This window comes from Nipponia nippon, unplaced genomic scaffold (assembly GCF_047370975.1).
Source record: "Nipponia nippon isolate SJK-2023a ecotype South Korea unplaced genomic scaffold, ASM4737097v1 scaffold_5, whole genome shotgun sequence".
Lineage (NCBI taxonomy): Eukaryota > Metazoa > Chordata > Aves > Pelecaniformes > Threskiornithidae > Nipponia > Nipponia nippon.
The window spans coordinates 73,829,483-73,840,404 of NW_028262369.1; positions in this window are offsets into that span (position 1 = coordinate 73,829,483).

Sequence of the window (10,922 nt, forward strand, 5' to 3'; positions counted from 1 at the left end):
GGGGTAAAATTAAGGTTGTGTTTTTATTAGTAATTAGTGTCATAGTAGCAACTAGTGCTCCTTGTAAGGTAGATCCTGTACAACTATCCAGCATGTCTTTTCCCAAGATAATTAACAATTTTAACAGAGAGCGCTAGGAAAGTGGATTAGGCAAAAACCTTGGGCCTGGAAGAGGTGGAGTGACTTACAGAAGCGCGTGCAGGAAGCCTGCTACAGAGTCAGTAATTGCAGCTCATCCTGTTGTGCCTTAAACTTAAAATCACTACCATAAATAGGATTATTTTTACATTGTGATACTATAGGTTCATTTGGGTTCACGAATGAAAAAGAAGCCCCTAAAGAACAATGTTCCTACTATGTTTCAATTAATTTGTATCCTCAAGAATTTACAAGAAAAGCAGAGGTAACTTTTTTGTCCTCAAACCGACAAGTAAAGTAAGCGTGGCAGCGGGCAGGAACCAACCGTTAGGAAACCACCTCCCAGTCCCTTTGTCAGCTGGTGTTTAGCCCATCTGTTGGTTTTGTATTGCCACCTTACAAATTCTGGCCTGGGAATATGATGGAGGAAGGATGGGGAGGGGAGTGGGGGGAAGAGACGAAGGCAAGAGCCAGAACACTGCTGTGCTTCAGTTGTTCTTGTTTGAAGAATGACTTTTTGGAGGCTGTTGTAGCTCAGCAATAGTCCTGAGACTGCTCTAATGCAGACTGTCACGAGGCCTGGAACTCGGGATGCTTAGAGGAGTTTTTCAGGATATCTTTACTTTCTCTGGATCCTTACGTGCTTGGATAAAGCCAGGAGGAGAATTTCACCAACTGTATTTTAACACAGGAGTTAGCTAGTTAGCCAGGGTTCTTTATAGTGTTGAATGCTGCTGTATCTAAATCCGTAGAAAAATACTTAACATATGCTAAAGCACCACAGATATTAATTAATCTTCATCATAATCCTATGAAGTAGACAGTAAGTTCTACTGTATGGTATACATTGTATTCAACAGTTGTTTTTTACACACTAAAAGACTAAATGGTCAGTTGGGTACTAGTTTTTAATGGGCAGATTAGCGTTAAGCACTTAAAAAACATAACACACAGTTTTTGAAGCACAAAGTCATGTGGAAATGTTTTTATTTCAGTGTTCCCATGGAGTCCTTGTATTCTATTGTGTAAATTCTTTCCTTGTGTGTGGATTATTGATGCAAGAAAAAAACATAATGGCCCCTTTGGAGTTCCTGTAGTCATTCATGTGAATCCGGTGTCTGCATGTCAAATGAGTATCAATGCTTTAAAAAAAAACATGTTTTTTTTTTGTTGCAAGCAGCTTGTATTAGCCAGCTTTTAACCTCCATAATTTTCATTTTACTTGGAAGGCTGTGAGAAAAGTGAGAAAAATTAAATAGATAAAATTCAGGTGGGATTGGTCTGTCTCTGTCTACTGGACAATAGTAATTTGTACTTCATGAGGGTATTTCCCTCTATAAATAAGTGTTATTTCAGTGAGTATTCATCTGCAAGCAATGTCATGAAAAGAATTTTTTCTTTATTTGAAATTTTAATTTAAAAAATATCCTTGATGTGTATATATATTTCAGCTTGCATTAACACAGGCTTAATTTTTGGTAGAGTATCATGAATGTTTGACTATAGTACAGTAAAATGCAAATACTGGCAGACTTTTACCTGTAGCAAAGTGTGAGAATGAGAGGTTTGTAAGCAACTTCATAAACTCCATAAAACGGTTTTGTGGTGTATATTCGACAGTATAGTGTGTAAATCATAGGAGAACTTGGCTCTACAGATGCAACCCTCTCAGACCAGCATTCTCGGAAAACTTTCAGTGTGAGAATCTGCCCCTTTTCTGCACACGGGGCGTGGTAAAATAACGCTGTCATTCTCGGTGTGTGATGCTCTGCTATGAAAGTAGTGGCTGTTGTAGTGAATAATGTTGAAGGCCTAGTAAACTTCTTATTTCCCTGTTATAAATAGAGATATTCCACCCCTAAACCATCTCAGATTAAATTGTCTATAAGTATGTACAAAAGCATATATCTTAGTGCTATCTACAGACTGCTTAGATTGGAAACCTTTGGCTCCAAAAGACCAAAGTTTGAGTGAAAGCAGAAAGTTAATAGGCTGGTAGTAACAGAGCTAATATCCTCATTCATGCCAGCCAGAATAAGGCAAGATAATTATAAAGTCAAACTCACTTGACCAAGTTGAGGTCAGAAAGAAACATACACATGGGGCAGGCATTATTCATAAGCTGATTGATGTTTTTTTTAAAAAAAATAAAAATTAAAATTTACTTGAGTAAATTGGTCCATCCTGAGGGTGTTATTAAATAAAAAGAATCCTGCTTCAGTCTGGCTAACCTGTTTCCCTGGGGTTAGGTGGGCAAAAGATTTCCTTCATCACCTTTAGGGCTGGCGACAATTGGCACAAACAGCTTTATCTGGCTTATCAGCAGTTTGGTTCCCAACAGGCTCTTCAAATTCTGGTTTCTGACATCCCATCGAGGAGGGAGAAACTGACCAGCATTTAAAGAAAATCTTACAAATCCCGGAGAGCAGTCACACCCTTTAGTGATGAGTCACGGTGCTTTACATTTGCCTGCCTGGAAAGCTTGTGACACTTTTGAATGCACCCTAATGATAGGGTAAGGCCCATACATATTTCCCATTATCATGTCTGCACTGGATAAAAGGCCAGCTTGGCTGATCGCCTGTTCTACAATAAAGAAGTAATACCTTTTTTAGCGTATAAAGATCAGGATTACCAAAGACTCCTGTGGAGTAGCTTTGTGGCATCTTGCTTTTTAACTAGGAACATTACTGTCTGCATTTATCCACTCCCTTCCTGCTGTAGGAGCCCTAACCTCCCACAAAGGGACAGGAAAGACAGGTCAGGGCCCAATCATGATAAATCACTGCTGCAAATAACTGGGCAGGGCTGATCTTCCACAGCCTGGACTGGGGAGCTTGCTGGGCAGTCTCTGCAATAGGGGTAGGTGTTGCAACTCCCAGCAGTTTCTCTTGTGCCCTGGTCAGTGGGAGTTGTTCCCACAGCAGGAGCAAATGTGTGTCAGGAATGGGTCTCCATGGTGGTGGTGAGGGCTGAGAGGGGAGGACAGCCCTGGCTGAAGAGCTTCCACATATTTGATCTGTTATCTCCCCTGCTGGAGCGGTCACATCCAAGCGGAGAGCCTGGGTGATGCCATCTTAAATCATTGTAGCTAAAGCCATCTGAGATGGAAAGTCAGGCCCTGGAGATACACTGGCAAAACTCAGGGGCAAGAATGGATTGAATCCTGCAGGGTGGGTGGAGGGTTTATGTTTGTCATTGAGCATGTTAAAAGGTTTCTCTGAAGTATTTGAGTGGTGAAGGGGTGCAGACTTAGAAATGAGCTGCTTTTAGTGTTACAGTCATTTTTATCACCCCCATGTGTGTGATGTCAAGATGTGACTATCTTCAAGTAGCTCTTTTAGTATCACCAGCCAGAAATCTTTGCACAGGAAAGAAGTTATGATTAGCAGGCGTGAGACCAGTCTGATTTTAGTCTTGTCCCATGGTTTCAACAATAAACTCTTCTTTCAGATTTTGCTTCTTTTTATAATGAGCATTTCCATTTTACACTTTTGAGCAACATCCTCCTTCCAAGTGAGAACTGAACCAGGCTCCCTCTGGAGTCCCTCATTACTGCTAGGCTGGCTGGGTAGCAGCTGATGGATGAGTGTCCTTCCTGGCCAGCCACGTGTGCTGTCTCTACTGCACTCCCAGCAGAGAATGAGAGATCAAGGATGTTCTCCGTGCCCTGCAGAGCACAGCTGCACTGCCGAGTGCAGTTATCCCTCAAGTTGCTTTTGTCTTAAGTACCCATTGTGTCGTTTCCCTACCTTTATTCACATGTATGTCAACAGACTGACTGTTGTGTGTTTTCCAGCGCAGTAATCCCAGTTGCTACTGGAGCCCTCCTTCACAGTGCAATGTGGCACTGCAGTGCATGCTTCTACTTACAGTGTTTAATAAATGTGTAAATTAGCCTACTCTATCTCTTCAGGTAGGAGAGTTGTATGACTGCACTTGTATATCACTGAGTATGCTATTTATGAGGACGGCAGAGCATGGAGGGGCAAGGAGCTTGAGGTGGAAGTTTGAAATATAATTAGCACAATGGAAGTGTCAGTTAAAGCCTAAGTTTAAAGTGTTTCAGTGTTTCCAACCAGAGTTAAGCTGAAATGATGCTCCTGTGTTCTGCGCAACACTGGTGAGGAAGACTAGGAAACACAAGCTTAATTCACGCCAGCTCTGCTTGGATCAGGCTAACTGTAGCATTGCCTATTCATACTTGAATTTCTAACAGTTATCTTTTACTACTGCTTTACTATGTTCTCACTAATATTTAATGTGCATATTAACATACTATGTTTTTAACAGTGCTTTTTGGTTAAATAAAAATAGAGGAGACTGTACTATGCCAGAACAAATAAGAACATGGTGCTAACTTCAAAACAGCAGAAAAAAAATATGCCAATGAAGCTGCTTCCACTCATCTAACATCAAAAGATTACTTTACTTTGTACTGTATCCATGATCTTGAAAGCCATGAAAAAATCTCTCAGGGGTATTCTTACTCCTAAGTTACCTTACGTTGTTTTAATTAATTTGCTAAATGGAGATCATCATTCCTGAGGTCTGCTTATTTTTGTCCCTGTTTCAGCTGTGTGTGAGAATGAACTTTTGGCCTTTGCTGTCAGGCTGATCATGGTTTTAAATAGTAATGTTCTTGCTAGTAGACTGTATTAATCCTACTAATGGAAATTTTAAGATAGGGAACGTCTTGGTCAATGGAATCAAATTCGTCTACTTAAGTGTTGAACTGGGACACAGGTATTTAAAGTTAAGTGTTTAAATGCCAGCACATAAACAGGTGGCCAGATTATTTAAAAAAAAGCTAGTAACTCCCATCAATATTTTACATATGATACCTTCTAGTGTCTGGTATAGATATCTGACATATTGGTGTGGTACTTTCCTGTCTCAGCATCAAACCAAGGATAAAGGAGATATAGAACTGAAGTGGTTCCGTTAATCGGAATTGGTTAAAGCATATTCATTTAATAATGGACATTTTGCAATATGCATTTTTAGCCTCCAGAGTACATTTTTCCTATTTAATTATCTTTCTCAAACTAAACTTCGAAATAGTATGGTGCTAATATAATTCTGGCTGAAACATTTGTTTGATACCTCTTTCAGTGAAGAAATGCAGTGACGTTAAGATTCATTTTATCAAATTAATAGCTATTAAACTTTAGTGAGTGGATAAATGACTCAGAATGTGTGAAATCCTGAAGCAAACAAAAACCTTCCTAATGATACATTGTTTTTCATTGTTTTTTTGTACCAAGGAAGCAGTGTAGTCAGTCTTTACGTTCCCAAATTTATTTTTCACAGAATCCTACCCAACAAGTAGATGCGTACATGAAGAAAGAGTTTTAAAAGTGCAAATCAACTTCTTTTATTTGCATTGTTTCTTAGCAGTTAATATGCTATTAATGGGGTCATTCTGAACTATCAAAAAGCCCTGTTCATACAAGTAATGTCCAGCAGGATAGAAAGAGGTTTTGTGCTGAGGCTCAGGGCTAACAGGTGATAAGCTGTGGTTCTGCTCCCAGAAAAAAAAGGAAAATGAGAAATGGGTGGGATAAAGCACCTATCTACCACTCCACAGTATTCAGATGTATAGATCTCCATGAGCATTGTCCTTTACTACACATTGATGCAAAAAAAACCCTACAGAGGAGAATAAATGCACCATTTTCTTGAATAATTATAGGTGAATTGATTATGTCTGGTTTTGTACTTTATTAACAGAAAACTCATGCTGTTGAGTGCAAGATCCAGAACTGTTGAATTTCGACCTCAGAGCTGATCTACAGCTGCGCCTTGACCTTCATGAACAAAACCAGATCAGATGGTGCCAGCTAGCCAAAGTCAGTCCACTGGGCTGTTCAAAACAGCAAGGAGAGAAGGTATGCCATACTATTCAGCCACAAATGCTAAAATGGTAGTAGTATCGTTTGAATATATCTACCTTCAAGCCAGCTCTTGTGTCTCCCCACAAAAGAGGTTTCCCAAGATTGGTGCTTGTAGGTTTTACATGCTGGTGAAGCTCATTTCCTAAGGGACTTCGGTGTTCACAGAGACTCTACTGAGACATTCCCAAATACTCTCTCCAGTCAGTCACGTGATTGTCATTCAGGTAGCCACCTTGGCACATGTTGGTCACATCGCAAAGTCCGTTACAAACATAGGTGTGGCCTGAAAAAGAAAGTTGCTCACCTACCCTGGTGTGTCTGCCCTCAAACTGAAAATCAGCTCAGGTACTCTAAAGCATCCACTAAAGAAAAAATCATCCATTTTTTTTCCTGAGAATGTGGGGCCTCCTGCAGGTGAACACCACTTGTAAAAATACTTCACTTTTCTTCCCATCTCTTCCTCCATTTTCTTAACGGTGTTGTCAGATATAACAGGAATAAAGCAAATCCAATTTGTGACGTAGTTTGCAGGTCATGTAATACTTGCAGATAAACTTGCAGATAAACTCTGTCACTGAGGTTTCCACAGTCTGAAATTCGGCTCTCTGTAGTATCTTGAGGCTGTGGATTAATTTCTCACACGGGGCTGAATGCAGTGAACTGTGGAAGGACTGTACTGTAAGGAGAGGTGAGCATACTTACCAGAACAGGCCAGCCTTCTTTGGCAGGCAGTAATCATGCAGCAGGCGCAGGGCTTAATATCCTGCAAAGACGTTGGCAGGTTTCTGGGAAAAGGCACTCCCTAGAAATGTACAATGTGCCTGCTTGTGATTTTGGATGATGCCTGTCCACCTTTGCTGCAGGATGCTTCAGCACCTGGCAAAGGAGCTGTGAGATTGTCAAGATTGTATCTGAAGAAGCAAACTTTTATTTTGTTCAGCACTGTGCTCAAGTTAGACCACTTTTCCTGACATTTCCACATACAACAGAACTTCCAACTAACAAATAAATAGTCTTTTTCTGCCAACCACTAGAAAGGGGAGATTTGTATTCTGTCTTCAGGTGTACCTGTTCACTAATAGTTACCCTGCTGCCTGGAATCTAAGAGGTTTGCTTCCCTCAGTAGGCTGGCCCTCCACAGAATTTGGGTCAGTTTCAGAATATCATTATTAAATTTAAAAGCTTTGTTTTCCAAGTCACTACCTAGCGCAGCTTATTTTCAGACGATGATGTTTTCTCCTGCTATCTACTTTAGTTTAGGAACAGCGTTTCTGCTAACCTGAAGGGTAAGTCTCATGACAGCAGAAGACACAGAAGACTTTCAAACCCCTTGCTGAAATAGATAAGAATGATCACAACTTTCACAGCCTCCAGGGTTAAGTACAACATGTTATTTTAGCCTTGCTATCCCCACCATGTACACAGCTTAAAGCAGCAATGAAGAAAAGAGGAAAGCAGAAAAGGTCAGAATGGAGAGTGAGAAGAGGAAATAAGTTAGATAAACCCTGTCTGGGGAAAGGAAAGAGCGAATTTAGACTTGTGGCCTGTTGTAATATTGGTTATTAATTCTTGAGAGAAGATCATATACTGTGGGAAAGGGCAGCCAAGATTGACAGATGAGATAGATAGCATTGCTACACTCTGACCCCAGCAGTCACAGAACTGTTCTGTGTCTGAGTTTCCTCATCTATAAAATGAGAATTGTTCTCACTTACATTTCAGGGTCCTCAGAAGCATTAATTGGTGCTTATTGATAAGGCCCGTTGAGACCACCAGTTGGAAATACAGAATAACCTGGGTCTTCTGGGCTGTCTTTTCCATCTCTCTATATTCTAGCCAAATTCATTTAAAAGACAGGTACTGTCAGTTCAGGGTTTCTTGGAAAATAATCAACTGTAAAAATGGGAAGAAGGAAGGGTTGTTGTGAAACACGTGCCTAATTTTAAAGCAGAGGAGCACTGCTAATGTGCTCTCCTGTCTGCTGTGGTGCTTATCCCCCCATCCCCATTCCCATCAAGCACAGCCAAGTCTCAGAGACTGCTCAGGCTCCTTGTGGGACCATTCTCTGGAAGGAAAATTGACATTTTCTTTTGAAAGCAAGAGATCATTTCTTTACAGAGCTGAAAATAAGATGCCAACCTTGCCTCTTCCCACCATACCACGTACTTTTCTTACCACCAAAAAAGCGGACTGTTCAGCAGCTGCTGTCATAGGGAAGGTCAAACTATGGCATTTCTTTTTCTGGAGAAGGTGCAATAGAGAAGTGGAGAGGTCTCACCTCTGTAGGGGTAGGTGATGCAAACAAAACTAGCACTTGTGCTCCTCTCTTGATGTCTGCCTTTCCACAGTTATGCAGGATGTGATTTGTGCCAGTGTCATGGTTCTGAGGAGCATGGTGGGCATGGGCAGTTATGGAGGGGATTGCCTTTTACATCATCTTCAGCACTACCCACCACAGCGCTCCTATTAGCGGGGAGAGTACCAGAGCTGATGAGATGGTCTGGCCCTCATTAAGCTAATGTCAGGAAAGGATTAAAATCATCCAGTTGCATTTCTAGGTTTTAAATTGACATTAAACCCACAATAAATTACTAAATAAAACCAAAGACCTTTTCATCCTCAGATCAGGTTAATCTTAATCTTTAAAATTATTCCCATTTTTATAACATTTCCAAACCAGTTATAGTGTCAGTGGCTACATACAGTTACTCACTATTAGTTACTCATTAGCTGTCACAAAGCTCTGTAACTTCTCTCACCATGACCTCTTTTCCAAGGCAATCCTGGAGCACGAGCCTTCTTTTACTGAAGTTTATTTTCAAACATCATTCAAATATCTGTGCTGAACAGCTTCTCATTCTTGCAGTTGCAATACGCAACATTCTTTTTTTGCTCCCTCTGCTCCATTTCTTACGTCACCTGAAATATATAGATTTTTTTCCCTTTGCAGGTTCCATTGCTTGCACCGTTCCTCTGTGCTCCCACAACTGATATTCTCCACAGGAGAGTTCTTCAAACTGTTTGTTACAGCCCCCAACAAGCTTCCAGGGGGTCACAGGAGCTGTGAATTTTTAGACTCTTGAAGGAGCAATGAACTACTTTGCTTGGCAGTCTACATCTGTAGCTGTCATATAAAGCTAGTTTTTACTTCCTTGCCTTGGAAGGGCTGAGCAGATGCTGTTTCCTCAGAGAAGTGGAAGTACTGAGTGGATAACATCTCCTCTGAGATGCCCTCCTCTTTTTCCCTGCATAATTTGCATGAAGATGAATGAATTTGTGCTTGCAAATAATTTGATAGTCTCAAATTTATATTACTTACAAATTTACAAATTTACATTATTTACAAATTTACGTTATTTACAACTAGTCCTCCAGAGGGACTAGTTGTTAAGCAGTGTCAATCTTTTCTCCCCAACAAGCCAGTTTTTACTCTCCATATTCTCATCCATTCTCCTGTTCTCCTCCATTTATTCCTCCCCCTCTTCTCCATTTTTCTCTCTCATCTTTCTCTCTCCTTGTGTTTGTCTGTTTTCATCCCCTTAAGTTCTCATTTGACAGGTTGGCCGTGCACCTCACTGCCTCACTTGACCGTTCGTGCTAGATCAGCCCTTCCCATTTGAATGCCTGCTTGTCCAGCCTTGTCACCTCTCACTGTAATAAAACAACTGCTCCTTGTTAGTGCTTTCTTCTTCCGGTTTTAGGCCTGGTTTCTTGAGGAAACAAAATTTATGTGATTATAGTGTATAAATGCATATATTTACCCTTTACTGTGAATAAAGTATTAAGCCTTTGGCAAAACTTGGAAGAGGAGTAGAGGAATTTAAAGTGTCTTTAAGTTTTATCGAAGAAGTTGGCCACAGAGAAGAAAAGGAGTTTATTTCATGTTCGTCTGAAAAGAAAGACTGCAGAGCTCCTTCTTACTAGACAATAGAAAATCCATGCAGAGGACTGTGGGACTCTCATTCTATTAGGTATTACATTATTAGAGATTGTATTCTTAGAGCTTCAGTCTGGGTTTCTCTCCTCTGTGGACTCTCCAGATGCAAACTCTGATTTTGGCTTTTCCCACAGTTGCAGCCTTCAAATTATTTCTCTCCTGTGTGTATTCTTTGCTGTCCAATAACAAGTGAACTCATGGTATATCGTTAATATTATTCAGTAACAAAACCAATCAATCACAATGTACAACTCCAACAGAAAGAAGACCTCATGGATTCTGATATTGACAGAACTACTATTTTCTGACACTTGTTTCTTAATCTATTGTCTGTGTATTGTTTAGATTGTAAATATTTGGCATAGGGATCATCTCTCTTTTTTTAACCACTATCTTGTATTGGAATAGTAAGCAGTGGTTACAGTTAGAAAAATGGTTCCCATAGTTCTTAAACATTTCTATATGTTAAGTATGTTTTAGGAAGATTAAAGAAAACACATGCTTTCAGTTGCACTCCCTTTTGACAGTAGTAAGTTGAAGCTTCCTTAACGCATGCATGGAATATTTCAGTCTTAACTTGGTACTATGGAATTCTTAATACAGGCATTTCTCAGAAATACAAAGCTTACAAGTGTGAAACATGTTGTAAGTAATAATGAGCAAAGGTAAGTAATAGCATCCCAGTTGAAATAAAAGCAGAAAATAGCTAAATCATTTGAAAAGAGATGAATTACAGCAAAGTAGCTGTGCAGTGTATAATGATGAGAAGTGACTGTGGTCTACAGTAGAATGAACTCATCTTGCAGTGTGCGAGCCCAGGTCCTACAAAAATGGCAGGGCTCCTGGCCAGAAATATGTCATCAGACAGCATCAGTAAACATGTAAAAAAATCTGGGTTTTGTAAAGATAATTTAATGCAATTGTTTGTGGAGGAATCTTTATGCACCTGT